Raw genomic sequence first — 17,645 nt, 5'->3', positions numbered from 1 at the left:
CATGATCCTCCACCTTGCAGATTGACCCTGCCATTTGTCCATTCTCACCCATCGCACCCTATAGAAGGGCTTTTCAAGATGCATTGCACCTCCCGTGTGTATTTAGGTGGGATGCAACGCACTTTGACCATGGAGCAGGTGAGATGGTCCAGTTTTGACCAGTTCTGAGTAGTTTTTCATGGAGAACTTCTGGGAGAAGATGTAATCAGTTGACCTTGTTCTTTTAGAGGTTGGAACAACACTTTTAGGGACTTAAGAGCCCTTGGTTTATGGACATTTATGATTGGGGTTGCAGTGCCCAAAAATGTCTATAACAGTTTCCCCCTAAAGCATGAGGTCATTAATCTATTGATGTCGGGTGAAATGCTTTATCATGAGGATCTGAAGTTTTTTCGAGCTGGAAGGCGACCTGTAATAAGATACAATACAATACATTATCTTCATAATATTTTCATGATCTAGCTAAGGCGGGCATTCCCATGCTCAGCTTTATAAATTCATTTTCATGTACATAAGACAGACAATCCTCTGAGTGTAGACTGATGATTATGGTAGAGCCATCATCCCTTAGGTTGGATGATTATCTGTGCAGCAATGATGTACATTTGATGTCTTTATTTTCCTGAATATATATCGCAGCCTGGATGGATGAAACTAGATCTGGGGTCTTCAATCTCATTCGATCTTCACTCAAAGTACAAGTCGATCCATGTGAGAGATGTTCTGGAGTCGAACATGGAAAGACATCGCCTGATTACCAGCCAATGATGTAAGCTATTAACAGGTGCGAGAGGAATCATCGATAATGATGATGACCCTCAAGGTACTACAGTACAATTCACGTGGTGTGAATAAGGGACTTTGCATCGAAAACCACGCAAAATCTTTCGGTCGAAGGCCATTGATGTAAACCTGTCGCCGGAAGTGAGAAACTTGCCATTGAGGCATGCAAGTTTCAAAGTATTGAAAGGGTTGTTCCTAGATCAACTTCTTGGATAATGAGCTGATGTCGACAAGAAGCGATCCGTCATAGGAGGGCCTTAGTGAATCCCACATCAATGACACGGAACGGAGCAAATGATTTAATGGAGGTGAAAACGATCTGGTGATATAAGGTTCAGGGTGGCGGTCATGAAAGGATGGAGCGTGAATGTATTGCAGTGGGTGAGACACAGGTGAATTCTCTGAGCAACTTCTCTTGAACATATCGGCGACACTGACATGATGGATTGGTAGCGTTAACCCCAAATATGATGGTGTGATGGACCCATGGTGATATGACCAGTGAACGGAAAAACCCAACCCGACTCGGATGCGGAGTGAAAGTGTCATGTTCAAGACGACTTGCTACCAATAAAGTTTCTTCAAGTTTTCTTCCCAATTTTTCCCCAGTCATTGCTGACTAGTACCTCTTTATTTTTGTCAAGCTTGAGGAGGATAACATATGCTTGTTCTATAATTTTCCCTTCGGGCAAACCCATCGCTATGTTTTAACGAGCCTAGTGATAGTGAAACTCGTTCTTGTCTGTATGGACAAGTTTGTCGCTATTCGGTTTTAACGAGTTTAACGACAATGATAACTCAGTCCTTTTCAATTTTAGAGAGTCTGAAAAAGGGACGTAAAGAAAACTCCAATAATCCTTTTTTGTCATATAATCCCTTGAGTCAGAAAAAGTATAAAACAATACAAAAGGGATGAATTTTCGGTACTTTTAACAAGCCGAACAAAACAAGCGCTCGATCTTTTTGTGTAATAATCCCTCAAGTCCAAAAAGATTAAAATCTTAAGGATGGATAGCACTTCCGGTCCCTTTAACGAGCTGGAGAGGCCAATTGCTCGGCAATCCTTTCATATTTTACGAGTCAGTTGAAAAGAGCTTAATGGAGACTCGTTTTTTGATGAATGAGTGATAAATTCGGGTAGCAGTTGATTCCAGGTAAGGTTTGGAATTTTCGAATCATGGCAGTGTCACAAGGATGGCTAACAGGATCACTCTTTGCAGTTGTTCTTCAAAAAGGGTAAAAAATCAAATGGAGGTGAATGATCGGCCAATACAGAGTGGAGGTGATGATGAGAACACGACCAAGGCTTCAAAGGCTGACGCTAATACATTCACGAAGGTTATTTACTGGAAAATGGTTCATTTTTTAATGAGATTAAACTCTGGGGGAACATTTGCTCATTGCTTATGTTTATTTTTTAACGAGCTTGAATTCTGCGTTAGAACTACTCGATCCAGTCGTATGATAAGGATGTCTCATTTAAAAAATGCCATTTTTTCAAAGCTTTGCCCCGCATCCTTTCTTTATGCAAGTTAGGAAACGACCAATCCTACGAGTTTAAAGGGTTAGAGGACCTATAAATTTAAAAAAATAAACGGTCACTCTTCGCTTGCATGCCAAAAGGTTTGCATGCCCCCAGGCATAGTGAAGTAGAGTTTCCAGGTTACCCCTCAATTTGCAAACAAAACATTTGTTTTATTGGGAAAGGCCTACCTTTTCCAGGTTACCCCTCAATTTGCAAACAACACATTTGTTCTATCGGGAAAGGCCTACCTTAACAGAGGTATCTTATTCTGGTCTAACCCCATTTTCCTAAACGGATGAGTGTGTCAACCAGTCATATATCCTTTGCGGAAACCTACCCTATACCCAAGGTTTTCCTGTCGAAACAGGCCAGGGTGCATGCCCCCTGGGTTTCAGTCATATCCTCTGAATCACTCGCGCTCATCAGGAGGATGGACTGGGGATTGATGAGACATTCCTTGTGTGAAAATACCATTCAGGGATGGTATATGACTATTTGCTATGTGTGAACCGGGGAATGAAAGCTGGTCTACGAGCTTGACCACTCTTCCTTCATGCGGAAAACACATTACTCTAAAGAGTGAGGAGACAATGGCTCCCATGCAATAAATATAGTCATGTCCAAGGAGTAGATTATAATCCAGGGGTCCTTGGACTACCATTACATTCATGTGAACAGTTTTCCTTCTCAATGTTATCGGCACATTGGAAAGGATCCCTAACGGTCGACTGGTTCCTTTGTCAATGCCTGTTAGATTTCTCATCTCAGGCAAAAGCAGTGGCGAACCAAGTGCTTTCCAAGCAGTTGAGGAAAGGATACTCACAGAAGCCCCTTCATCTATGATGGTACCAGCCATGACCATTCTATATATTTGAGCAATGATTTGAAATGGTACACTAGACGGTAAACGGGGTCTGCCTAGTAGATTCTAATCGAAGGAAACAACCAGGTTGCTTTGAGGTGGGACTGAATAGACGGCCGGATATGACTCTAACAAACTTCCTTCCTGTGGTAAAGGAATGGGTAGACTACCCCCATGTTCATCGGAGTCTGTGCTTACGAAGAGAATTTGAACGGTGTCATTCTTGTTCTCTTCGGTGACTGTATCATCTGAAGATGGATCCTCTGAAGGCAAGACTAGGTCAACTGCTGTCTCGACCTTTTGACTTTCATCTGGTGTGGATTCAGATGGTTTATCTTCAATGATAGATGCTTCGGCCGACCACAAGGGCGTGTCAGCCGGATTTTCAACTAGTGACGGACTCGGCAAGAGCTTCTTATATCCAGGAGGAAGCCGTAATGGTGAAACCGGACGGTCGTCCAAAACTATTTTAGCCTCGTCTAAGAAGGGGCAACGGTGGACGGTGTGATCGCCCTCACACAGTTTACAAGGAAATTTACATCTTCCTTTTTGTCCAAGGGCTTCACTTTCACTAGTTGACGGTGTGCTTTCAACATGATCATCAGAGGTTGATGACATCGGATTGTGCAAACGAGGAGACCAGTCCCTTAAGATCGAGGGATGCAAGGACAATCTCGATGATAGTGGTCTCCTTTGCAAATGAAACATGGTGATTTAGGCCTGGATGGTGCAGTGTGTGGATTTTCGCTAGACGATGCTTGGTCACCCATTTTCACCTTTGGCTCCTTCTTCTTCTTCTCTTTCTTCTTCTTCTCCTTCTTCTTCTCAGTTACTTGATTTTTGGCTTTACCAGCTTCATCAAGCGAAGAGGAAGGAGGAGAGGAAGAATTGGACGAAGTAGAGGGTTGGGGGGTAACTCTGGTATCGTTTAGTTGTTGACTTGATTGTTCAGGAATCACAGTGTTCTGAATGACAAAAGTTGAGAAGAGCCATACAGGCAAGCCGATTGTCAATCCTGGAAGCGACAATGTGGCCATATGGGGTGCGCCAACATCTCCCCAAGAGGAGAAAGGACTAGGATTTCCCCCAAGGGGAACTCCTTGGTTGGTGGACTCCATTTTTCCCAACCTAAGACCAACGTAGGAAAGGTGATATTTATTCCGATTAAAATTAATTTTAGACGCTTTGACACAACTTGTTTTTTCAATTTTTAAGAGTCGAGAAAAAACAAAAGATGACTCTATTCGCCTTCAATTTTTAATGAGCCTGAAGTGACAAGTGCTCAGATGGACCTTTTCCTTTAACAAGTCTGAAAAGGAACGAAAGAGACTGCTCTGGAAATCTAGATAGAGGGATTACAAAACCAATCGCAAAACTGCAGAATACTTTTTACGGTACGGCAGTCAATCTTCCCGAATGCTGTGTTCAGTGCATTGCGATCGATAGGGCGACAGACATGGCTTCCTATGGATAAAGGATAAAGCCTATTGTGGTCTCCCAATATATACTCGACGGTATGTGGGAGCACAAGTCCGTACTGGCACTTATCGTCTCAAAGTGGAGGAATCACCCAACCATCAATGAAAACAACAGTTACCAGGCTTTACGACGCCGGAATACGTCTCTAGCCTAGACTTCTAAATGTTGTGCGTTAGGTTCCAAAGTGTTTTTAGATTCATTAAATTTATTTTACAGTTGATCTTGCTTAAGAAATTTTCCTTTCAGGTTCACCACGTGATGTAGATGTACAATTCCTAAAATGCAATCTAAGATGATAAACAATCGTTTAATCTTCTTTTTGCAATGAAAATCCTAGCTACTAAGGAAAGAGAGATGATATTCTTTCAACATAGAGCAGAGAGCACACACTATATGCACTATCCTAAATCAAACCAACAAACAGTCTAAATGCAAATGCACATGCATGTATTTTTTTTTCAGCCTTCTTAATGTGTGAATGATAAAAAGAAAGCTAAGCACAAATCTGAATTATTTTTTCAAAGCAACATTACTAGTAAGTTTCTTTTCAAGACAAAATGAGGACAATGACGACACTTTGCAATTTGGAATTGAAAACTTGCTTTCGACACTTGAAAAAATACTAATTCAAATCAAATACAAGAGTAACAGTGTAATCGACTATCAAGAACAATCAGATTCTCTTCTATGACTGAAAACGACACTTGTGACACTTTCAAATCAAGAAACGACAATTCAATTACGCTACTTCTTTGTAAAAGAGAACTGAAAATGGATCATTATACATAAAAACATTTACAGTTCTTTGCACAATGGAGGTGGAATAATGGCAAGGAAGGGGGTTTCAACAGAGGTGTACTGACTACAGGCAGCAAAACTCCTGAATAGCGCTGAAAAGAGTGAACACAGAAACCAAAATTTGAGAGCAGAAGAGGCCTTGTCTGATCAGCGCACCTGTAACACAGGGAAAAAGAGATGCAGCACACCTACTACACTCGGGAAGTGCGATGCATCCAGAATCCAAAGAAGAGACAGTGCGATGGTCCAGGGACGAGACTTCAACTGGGTTCCGAGTCACAGTTTGTAGCTCAGTTCAGGGATTTAGGTCGAGCAAGTGGTAATCAGTAAATCAATCACAAGGGTAGATCTACAGAGGTTACTAGAGCCACCACAAGGGCAATTAGAGAGCTTGTAAATCGATTGTTCAGTTCATAAACAAAACCCAGAGATAGACTGAAGCAACATTGATCTACTTTGCACTTGCATAGCAAATGCAGTTCGAAGGCTAGCTGGCTTAACTTCAGGCTCTGTCTGTAAGTTTATAAAGTAAACAAATGTAGATAAACAAACAATCTATTTGCTCCCCAGTGGAGTCGCCATTTTGTTATTGGGAAAACTAGTGTCTATGCAGAGCTGCTAGTCCCACTAAGGCTGGTAGCTACCTTAGAAACAAACAAACTAAAACCACTTCCGTTTTCCTTTATGAAAAATAGATAAGAGGGGAATAAAGGAAACCAACCTCTGTCTTGCGCTTGGTTCCTTGCTTGATTCCTCTCCTTTCTGATAGATCTTTGCCACTCGCTTCCTCATCTACCCAGCTTCAAAGAGCACTTGTAGAATCAAAGCAGCATAACACTATCCAAGAACATAGATCTATTATCATAAACAATATAGGACCAAATATATATTGACCACACAAATGCATATATCATCAATCATACAAGAATGTGGAGGAAAACTTGAATAGCTTTATTAATAATCAAGAATAGCAAAGAGGATTACAACCAATTGTTCTGACCCAACATCATCCTCTCAGCAAGAAATCCCTTCTTCACCTCATGAAAAGCTTAGATCACCCAACACTATGATATTGCACCAAGAAACCAGCAGCACTTCCTTACAAGATACAAAATTCCAGCCTCTGGATCTCTGGGATGAGGGATCCATATATAGATGTTTGCAAGGGGGGTGAGTCAGCTTTTGAGATTTGATTAGTGTCCTCTCTCTGATAGTTCTTGATTCCACTTGGAGATTGATGATCTCTTACTCATCCCTAGGCGAATGCAGAGAGGCAAGTGTCACAGGAGAAGTTTCTGGAAGATTCCATGATCCTCCACCTTGCAGATTGACCCTGCCATTCATCCATTCTCGCCCATCGCACCCCATAAAGGGCTTTTCAAGATGCATTGCACCTCCTGTGTGTATTTAGGTGGGATGCAGTGCACTTTGACCATGGAGTAGGTGAGATGGTCCAGTTTTGACCAGTTCTGAGTAGTTTTTCATGGAGAACTTTTGGGAGAAGATGTAATCAGTTGACCTTGTTCTTTTAGAGGTTGGAACAACACTTTTAGGGACTTAAGAGCCCTTGGTTTATGGACATTTATGATTGGGGTTGCAGTGCCCAAAAATGTCTATAACACCAAGGTTTATCATAAACCTTGTGATAACCCTCCCCGGCGCACATAAGGAGTTAATTAACCTCACGTTAATTAACGAACCATATCACAAAGCCCGCTACATCGCAAACCCATGGTAAATCACCCCGATATGTGATAAAACATTAAAATAGTGAATGGGCCCCGCGCCATAGCCCTCCGCCAGCTCCATTCACCACCAACCGTTGGATTTGGCCCTCCTCATCCAATGACCCATATCGATATCGCAACCCCTCCGTCACCTGTACGTTACTGCCCGAGGAGCCAGCGATATTTCCGCCATACCAGGGACGCGTGGCGCCCTCCTGCAATGCTCACTCCCCCTCCTCCGATACCACCTTAGCCGATAAAGTGGTGCGGGCCAATACCGCTTACCACCCTCGTTGACCCCCCCCGCTAACATCATCGCTGCGTCATCTGTGACATCATCACCGCGTCACCCTGCTACATGAAAAAATACTTCGTCATGCTCATGTCATCCGACCAAAAAGCGTCAAAAGCCCGCCAAAGTCAATTTTTTGTTAAAAAGACGCGAAAACCTCATTTTCACTCATTTTCACTTGTTTTTCTCTGCACAACTATTGCATGCGGTTTACGTCCAAAGCAGCTGCTCAACCATATAGTTCGCCACCCAGCCAAATCAAGTCCACAGTGCTATCCTCCATCTCGTCCTGTAACCTGCAATCCACACATTTCGTCTTCAAATACAGGTATTTACCTTAATTCGATTTCCAAACCCTGTGAATTTCAATTTTCTCTGCAAAATTTACCAAAGAAGCCAAATTCTAGTTGAATTCACTGTACTGCCTTCAAATAAGCGCACCAAAACCACTGCTCTTTTACCCATTTTTACTGAAAACCCTACAAATTTCGTTTTTCTCTGTAGATTTCACCTAGTGAGCTAAATTCAAATCGACTTTGGTCTGCAATTCTGGAAGAAAAGCCCTAGAACTATTGTTTTGCCTACTTTTTCTACAAAAACCCAAATTCCAATTTGAAAATCATAGAAAATTGAGCAATGGAAGCCCATGTGGCCCTCAATGTTGCTCCCCTCAATGCACCTCACAAAGAATTAAAGTGGTTGCCCTTGGCTGATAGGGATTTTCAAATACAAGACTTAACTGGTGACAAAAACCACCTCCAAGCATTCTGTGAAATTAGGAACAATCACCTAAGTAAAACTGATCTCTATGGGATATGGGAATCCAATCTGCCCAGGTACTACCTCCCCTCAGTAAATGTATTCCCAGATGTTATCCACCTATGTTGTGCCAATTATGAACCTACTCAGAGAGCAGTTATGACTCCAACTAGAACTGTCCTCTTTCATATAACTCCTGAGTCCATAAATGAAATGCTACACTTCAAACCCACTCAGCCTTTGGCTCCTCTTTCTATGGGATTCTTGCTTGAGCAGGGCTCTAAACTACCCAATGTAGAGATAGCCCGTGTTGTTCAAACGTTTATGAGACCAGATTGCCAGCTCAAAGAGCCGCCTCCTTTTCACCATGTCTAGTTCAATGAAGCTGGAAGATTCATTATCGATATGATATCCTATGTCCTGGGATTTAAGACAAGTGAATATGTTGATGATACCATCTTAGCTTTGTTGTCCATGTTTACTCCAAGACAACCTCTTGCTGTCAAATATGACTTTGCTACTTTCATTTCCAACAAGATCCATGACCAATTCATGAGTCTAGAAAGAGAAGGAGTCTTTAAGTACACATCTTATATATATCATCTATTCTTATACTATCAAACAGACAATTTTCAGTTTCCCATCAGAAAATTGGATTCTAAAGGAGAGAGGAGGTCTGTGATCTTTTGGACCTCAGTCTTCCATGAATTCCATAACTCTCCTTACACTTACTGTGAATCCATTTATTTGTTTATACATCCAGTATCCTCTCTACTAATGAGAACTCCTCCTCCTAGACTCTCTGGTGATATGCAAAAAATTTTACAGCTCTCCAAAAGCTACAGAATAGGTGACTGGTACTTCTACCAGAATCACACTGAAATCAGAATATATGGCTGCGAGCTGTGCCCTTATAAGCTGCCCAAATATGTGCCTATGAGACTGTTTGCTATAGAATATTTCAGGCAATTTATCAATTCAGATTTGACTCACTTTTACAGTGCAAAGAAAAATGCTCAGCTGAAAATAAGAAACCAGTTAGGCCCTTTTATCGTTAACAAAAATGAAGCATGGGAAGATGCTGACAAAATTTTGGGGGAACAACTTAAATTCAAGAAGAGTTTTTGGTGGGTACCCTATGACCCAAATGGATTTATCAGTGAAATAAAAGTAAAAAACATGCTATCAACCTATAAACATTGTAGGATCCCTAAAATAGAGCAATTTGCTAATCAAGATGAGTGGGTAGAGGGAACATTGATAGAAGAGCTTACTGAGCAAGAGAAAATGGAACAAACTATGAAAAATATAGAAAAGACTCTTGACCTGGACTCTTTTGGATAGGTATCTTTCAAACTGACTCAGTAAACCAAAGTTGACACATTCGCTGCTGGAACTTCTCAACAGCCTACACAAGAGAGCACTACACGAGCTATAGGGACATCAAAGGGTAAAGAAGTGCTAGATGCAGAGCAGCACATAATGAAAGATCAGCCAACAACATCAAAGGAACAGGGCCAAGGGAAAATTCCTCCTGTCCACACCAAAGCACTAGAGATACCAGCGCTACAGACTCCTCTAAATGAGGAAAGGGGCAAGAAAAGGGACAAAGAAGAGACCACACCTGTCAGTGGACCAGCAGAGCAGCCAGGGGCAAAGAGGCAAAGATTGGATCCTCTATCTGAAGAGGAAATCATTGAAGAAACAATAGAAAGTCTAAGAGGTGAGAGGGCAACCAGCCCACAGACATCCCCAGTAATAGAAACATCCACCAGCTCTCGCAGGCAAGACATAGAAAGGCAACATACTGTGGAAGTTTCATCCACAAGGCCGCAAAGCAAGCAAGTTTTTGATATCAAAAGAACATTCACGGACATCAAGGCCCAAAATGACCCATTGAGGCTGCAACTTTATAATCAATTTCTCAAAATGACCCCCGCCAACCAGCAAAGGTTAATGTCTGCATATGACATTAAGGAAGGTAAAATAATCTTGAGCCACTTTAAGCCTAAAGTGCAACAGCCACAGTCAGCAGTTGACTACATCAGGACAAATCTGGAGGTCCTTGCCAAAGACATTCATCTAATGGACCAGATTGAGTTGCACAAGCAAACTGGAGAGATGGTCTACTCCACATTAGTAGATAAGGCAATGTTGGCTCACAAATTGCAGAACTCATTGAACAACACATCGGCCAAACTAGATTTGGAGAAGGCATCTTCTTTAGCCAAGGACAACAGGATAAAGTCCTTGGAAGATATTATCATTGAGCTGGGACATGATCCCAAGGATGCCAAAGGAATAAAAGCATTGATTAAGAAGAAGGAAGAGGACATTGCTGCCCTCAGGAAACAACTGAAGCTGCCTACTACTATGCATCCACAAACTTCAGAGATTGTGCAGAAAAAAGCAGAGGAGGACATGATGGACTTGCTGATGAGAATGAATGAAAGATTAAGTGAGACAGAGCAAGCCTTGGAGAAAGCACTATAGGATAAGCAGGGAGAGTCGACCTCCCAGCCACCTGAAATAGCTCCAGCAGTCACAACTGCTCGTCCTACAGGTATAAAAGCAGTGCCTCCCACTGTTCCAGCATCCATAGCTGAAACAACCACAGGTACCCCAGCAGCAGGCAGCAGTACCACCATGATCACAGAGCAGTTAATAAAAGCCATGGAGGAGCTAAAACTCCAAGTGTCAAAATTAAAAGAGGCCAAAGAGAAATTGGAATAGTTAGAAATAAGCTATGATAAATCCAAAATGACTGTGGCAGAAAGGACAAGAGAGGTGAAAGCATTAGAGAACAAAGTGAAAGCATTGGAAAAGGACCTCTCTTTAGATAAGCCTCTGGGAGAAATCAAAGGCATTTTGTGGGCTAACATCAATCAATCCATCTGTAATATATGGAGATCTATTCAGGTTATATATGAGCAGATTGACTTGATAGCAACAACCCAGGTGGAAATTCAAAAGGTCAGAAATTTATTGGGACATATGCCCGAACAGGCCAACAGGTTAATACATTTTTTGAACACTAAAACCAGTGAAGAACTAGCAACACTGGACATCAGAGACAGGACAGGCACCATTCTAACAATCAAAAGAGTTCTGACCATGAGAACCCTGATGCAGAATTTGGAGAGGAAGAGCCAGGACATGCAAGTGGAGGTATATTATTTTGTAGAAAATTTGCAGTTTTGCATGAAAGGGGCTTTCCAAGTCTGATGAGAAGTAATGAACGCCTGCTGAGACAAGTTGAGTACACACACAGGTTAAATAAACATGCTGCTGATCAAGTAAATGCTTCATCAAGTACTCTAGGAGAGAAGGCCCTTCCATCTGGCCAAACCCTTTACAACAACTTGGAAAATCTATTCTATATTGAGCATGAAGTAAAAAATCTTTTTACAGTCCAGCCTAACTTCTATAGGTACACAGACGCTGATGAGACTTTGAGAAAGCTACAAAGACATCAATTACCAGAGGAACATTGGTGGCAAAGCATGTTGCAAATTCTATAAACATAGTTCTGGTATCTTTTATATCCTTGGTGAATCAAAAGTCTTGGTACCATATGCCATAAAGAGGAGAATAGGAATGGATGAGAGTTATGTGGGGAAACAATGTATCAAATCAAAATTAAATACACCCGAGGAAGCTGGGGAAGCAGCGTGGAATATCAACAGAAACAACCACCAGCCGACTCATCGAGCTTACAACTAGCACATCGCACCAACTGAGTGGCCAGCACAACAACATTTACTTCTTCATTTATTTCTCCCTATTTCGAAGATCCTTTATTTCTCCTTTTGAGTAGGAAGAATGAGTTATTGCTAGATATTATCTCATTGAGATATTTTGTAAACATTTTTGTACAAATACCTCCCCAACTTAAGTGTTCGGGGTTGGTGATACATTTCTTAGACTATGCTATAACTCTGAAAACCTTCTGAATACAAAAGTTGCTGGAATCCATTTTTGTTGGACTTTATAGATGTGGAATTAATAGCAGAGGACCATGTTACAGAATTCTGAATCATCTTATGGATCAATAAGTCTCTTTTACTTGTGTTTTCAGTTTCTGTGTTTACTATATCATATATGTTTCATAATCTTAATAATAGAGAAAAAGAATAACTCAGAATTTTTTTGGTTACACTCTGTGTTCAATCTCTGTTATTATTAATGTTTTCTTCAGAATTAGCATGAACATGAATTCTTAACTGCTCCTGTTTCCCCTGGTTCTTACATCCTGAATATTTACTAAGGAATTCTTAAATTGTTCCTTAGCAGTACTCAGCCATTTTCCCTTTGTCAACATGATGAAGGATTCTTAATTGCCCTTCACCCACTGACTCCATCCCATCTGATTCCAGCTTATAAATTGTTCCATGATTGATTACCTTGCTCTGTAGTACCACCCTCTATCAAAGAAACCATATCCAACAGTTCATCCTCATAGACTCCATTAGCCCAATGGACTGAAATTCTTATATTTACAACCCTGTTCTATAGAATATCACCATCCAAAAATCAAACAAACCCTTGTACTTCATAACTAGCCTAATATACCTTAAAACAAAGCTAAATTATAAAGAGGGAGCCCTCTCTCGATGCAGATTGGCTAGAACCTGCATCTAAAAGAATGGTCTGTGGTTTCCTCGATCGTATTCCCCTTTATTACAATTTTTGGGGAACAACCTGAGTGATAATAGATAGATCTTAAATAAAATGTAGGGATACTTTCCTGTCCAACCAATATTGTAAGAAAGAGTAGATTTTTTGTATTGAGTCTATGTATTGCAGTTGAAGCCAAGAATATCAGGCCAGAGAGAAACCTTAGAACTAGAACTAATTCCCATAGCCATAGGGTAAGATGTTCTAAAAGCAAACAAGACTCTATATCAATAAATGGGCTCTGGTCGTAGCCTTGCTTTTGAAACTTTTGTTCCCGCTCTAGCTAAGAAATAAACTAGAAAATTTGTCTTGATATTACAATTGAATTACATGATTTTACTTCAATAAATTTGCAATAAATCTAGTGTGAAAAATACCTGGAGGAATTCTAGGATTTGATTATGTGCTCAACATATGAAGTTGTTTAGCTCCTTGCAAGCTAGGAGTAGGGTTACAAGGACCTTTAACAATTCAGGAGTAGTATTATAAATATCTTTAGTAGGAGCGTTACATATATTTTCAAGTAGGATGGAGTATTTCAAGGTTGCAGTCTTTTTGATTGGGTTCCTCAACTTCATTCACCACTAGACCACATGGAACATGTTCAATAATATGAGGGGGAAGTATTGGAAAGTCTTCATAGTTTTTGCCACTGAGTCTAGTTCATTCTTCTTGGAAAAATCTTCCCACGACTTAGGCATACTGGTACTTGGTGCAAGAAATAAGACAACCAGTGGAATTGTTGTTGGATCAAGAGGACAACATGCAACTCTCGGTTCAGTCATGGCGACTTCTTTCTTGCAGGTGGGTAAATAGAAGGTGTAGACATTAAAAGAAAGGTGGTTTGGTGAAATAAATGGATTAATGGTAATGAGAAAGGGTAAGGTAGGATGCACGGGCATAGTGGTAAATAGAAAGGGAGATAGTTATGCAGAGAAACATTGGTTCTTATGTGAATCAATCTAGAGAGTGAAGAGGTTCGTGGCTCCAGATGCTAAAGTAGTGTTACAAATATCTTTAGGTAGGTTGGAGTCTTTCAAATTGTTGAAGCGCCTCTGCAAGATTTGCATCTACATGGTTTTATTCAACGTTTGTGTGTATAGTATTGACTAATATTGTAGAGATTTAGACATGTATCCGTGTTTTAGTGCAAAACTGCATACTTTTACTTTGCTAGCCATAAGCATAGTTCTCTTAACATAAAATGTTTGGGAATTAATGTTAGCATTAGTTCAAATTAGTGCATTTCAGTTTAATAGTGTTTGGGAATTCATGCTACCATTAGTTCATTTTAGTTTCATAATGTTTTCATTAATTATACGTATTCTAACTTCTTCCTCACCTATTATTCTAACTTTTTCCTCATTTTTTCTTCGATATGAGACCAAATAAGATGATGATTTCACTGACTGGTTGAAAGGAATTAAATAATCTCAATGATTGGCTAAAAGTAAAAGGGAGTTCATTTATATAAAACCAGCCTAGATCCATCTTAACATTGGATCTATCAAGAACTAAGAGGGATCAAATCTCTTGAGGTGCAAACCTCTTTTTTGAGTGCAAAACTTGAGTAAAGGTTTTGACCTCGAGAGATATGATCCTTATCAGTGCTTGATAGACATGGGGTTAAGATGGATCTAGGCTGGTTATATAATACTATATAATGTATATATGTGTCTCTATGTGTCTGTTTCTTATTCCCTCTCTCTCTCCCCTTCATCTTTGTGTCTTTCTCCCCCCCTCTCTCTCCTTCTCTCTACCCCGCTCCCACTCCCTAATCTCTCTCTTCTCTCCACATATCCCTCCTTCTCTATGCCTCTCTCTTTTTCCCTCTCTCTCCCCCTTTCATCTATATATATATATATATATATATATATATATATATATATATATATATATATATCCCTCCATCTCTCCTTTATCTCTCTATCTCACTAACACACTCACACACACTCTCTCTCTCTCTCTCTCTCTCCATATCTATCTCTCTTCCTCCTTCCCTCCCTTTGTCTCTCTCTCACTCCCTCTCTTCCCGCTCCAACTATATCTCTATCTCTCCTTATTTTTCTCTCTATCTCACCCCCCAAACATACACACACTCTCCATATCTATCTATTTCTCTCTCCCTCCCTATTCCTCTCCTTCTCTCTCTTTCCCTTCTCTCTCTCTCTCATCCCCTTCTCTCCTCTCTCTCTCTCCTTCTCTGTCTCTTTCCTCCCACTCTCCTCTCTCCCTTACTCTCTCTCCATCTCTCCCTCTCTATTTCCACCCTTCTCTCTCTATGTCTTTCTTCTTCCCTCCCTCTTCACCTCGAACTCCATCCACCCCTCTCTCTCTCCTTTTCTCTCTCTTCCTTCCTCTCTCTTCCTTTCTCTCACACTTCCCTTTGTCTCTCCCCCCCATCACACACTCTCTGTCTCTCTTCCCTCCAACTCTATCATTATCTCTCTCTCTCTCTCCTCTCCATCTGTGTGTCTCCCTCTCTCTCTCTCTTCATCTTCTCTCCCTATCTCTCTCATCGCCTCTCTCTCTCTTCATCTTCTCTCCCTATCTCTCTCATCGCCTCTCTCTCTCTTCATCTTCTCTCCCTATCTCTCTCATCGCCTCTCTCTCTTCCTTCCTCTCCTCTCTCCCTCACTCTCTCGCTCTCCCACCTCCCTCTCTCTCTGGCCTCTCTCTCTCTCTCTCTCTCTTCTCCCTTCAACTTTATCATTATCTCTCCTGCGTCCCCTCCCCTCCCCCCTTTCTTTCCTAAATTTGATCCCATTATATTTTTTTAAGAAATTATCTAAATTAAAAAACCTCAATTGGTTGTTAATCTCAAACCTATATTTTGGATCAATCATGTAAAAAGAATACAATAATTAAAAACTTAAAAGAATCATATGTTATTTTTCTTCTATCATTGTTAGTCACTTTGCTTGCTCTCATTGCTTGGGTCCTTAGTTAATATTTATATATGCTAGTTCTTAATAATATTATTTATACTATATAAATTTCACATCTCTCTATATAAAAAATATTCTCATTTTTAATTTTATTAAAACGTTGATTAAGTAGGTATAAGTATAGAGGATTTAGATATATATCGAAAGTAATTATAACATTTTTTCTTTTAGATTTTGTTAAAAAAATGTTATAAAATTAAATTAAAATCAAATATTTTAAAAATATTTTGATTGTGAAATAAGTTTCGGTTTTTTTGGCATGTGATATTGATAAGTTATGGTATTGGCCATGGTATCCTAACAAAGCTTATTTACAAGTTAAAGTAGGGTGAATATCCATGGTTAAGAATCTTGAGTTGTCTTTAGTACGACTTTTTGGAAGCTTTTTCGGTGGGTTTTTCCAGTCTAATTTCTCTCAAATATGGAAGGAATTTATTGAATTCACAAGTTTGATGGGTAACCCTTGCAAAGTCCAAGTGCCCTAGGGTTTTTTCAAGGTATTGAATCCATATATACAATCAAAAAAACCAGTTTAAATAACACAAATCTAGATTTCAGCTCAATTTTTCTGCTGATTCCAGCACAAAGTCCAAAAAGTCGCATTAAAAACAACTCCTATTGTTATAAAATATTTTGATTGTGAAACAAGTTATGGTTTTTGGACATGTGGTATTGATATGTGATGGTATTGGCCCATGGTATTGTAACAAAGCTTATTTACAAGTTAATAATATCCACGGTAAAGTGGGGGTGAATATCCATGGTTAAGAATCTTGCCATATTGTAAGTATTAAGTTTTCATGAGCTTATAATTAAATTTAAATATGGTTATGAAATCATTATTTTAATTTATAAGGTAAAATGAATCTTATATGTTATATTTTTTAATGTGATATGTATATTATGATTTTCTTTTATCTAAAAAAAATTGTTTGTAATTTTATTAATAAAAATAAAATCAAAATATCACAAATTAAATATTATTATTTATTATTAATAGAGCCAACGTTTAAATGTTTACACTTATTGTGGATTTCTATTACTTTTAACTTTTTATTATTAATTGAGCCAAAATTTAAATGTTTACCTTGATCCTTTTAAATTTTTATTATTCTTTAACTGATGAGACTTTTGAAAACATTGACAAACTTTATTACATTACATCTACACATTTCCCCTATGTAGAGCACCTCTGGGCACAATAAACTAAACTTTAGTTAAAACCAAAAAGACTTCATCGATATTCACGTTCAATGAAAAACTACCGGAAGGGGTAGTGACTAATAATAAAGATGTTCTCGGGGCAATAATTTAAATTGAAAAGACTAAACTACGGGAAGAGGTAGTGACAAATAATAAAGACATTCTCGTCGCAAAATCATTATTTTAATTTATAAGGTAAAATGTATATTATGATTTTCTTTTATCTAAAAAAATTGTTTGTAAATTTATTAATAAAAACAAAATCAAAATATCAAAAATTAAATATTATTATTTATTATTAATAGAGCCAACATTTAAATGTTTACACTTATTGTGGATTTCTATTACTTTTAACTTTTTATTATTAATTGAGCCAAAATTTAAATGTTTACCATGATCCTTTTAAATTTTTATTATTCTTTAACTGACTAGACTTTTAAAAATGTTGACAAACTTTATTACATTACATCTACACATTTCCCCTATGTAGAGCACCTCTTGGCACAATAAACTAAACTTTAGTTAAAATCGAGAAGACTTCATCGATATTCACGTTCAATGAAAAAACTACCGGAAGGGGTAGTGACTAATA

The 17,645-nt window shown here is 39.2% G+C and overlaps 1 pseudogene; it reads right to left on the bottom strand.

Annotated features, from left to right (window-relative positions):
* Nucleotides 1-10,873, bottom strand: part of LOC149181602 (mitogen-activated protein kinase 6-like) — a 60,631-nt pseudogene extending 49,758 nt beyond the window's left edge.
* Between the last annotated feature and the right edge of the window lie 6,772 nt (nt 10,874-17,645).

This window comes from Pinus tabuliformis, chromosome 3_2, assembly GCF_031772625.1.
Source record: "Pinus tabuliformis cultivar Carrire ecotype Pingquan chromosome 3_2, CPIR1, whole genome shotgun sequence".
Lineage (NCBI taxonomy): Eukaryota > Viridiplantae > Streptophyta > Pinopsida > Pinales > Pinaceae > Pinus > Pinus tabuliformis.
The sequence above is the reverse complement of the archived record's forward strand: the minus strand, read 5'-3'. Positions and strand labels throughout refer to the sequence as shown.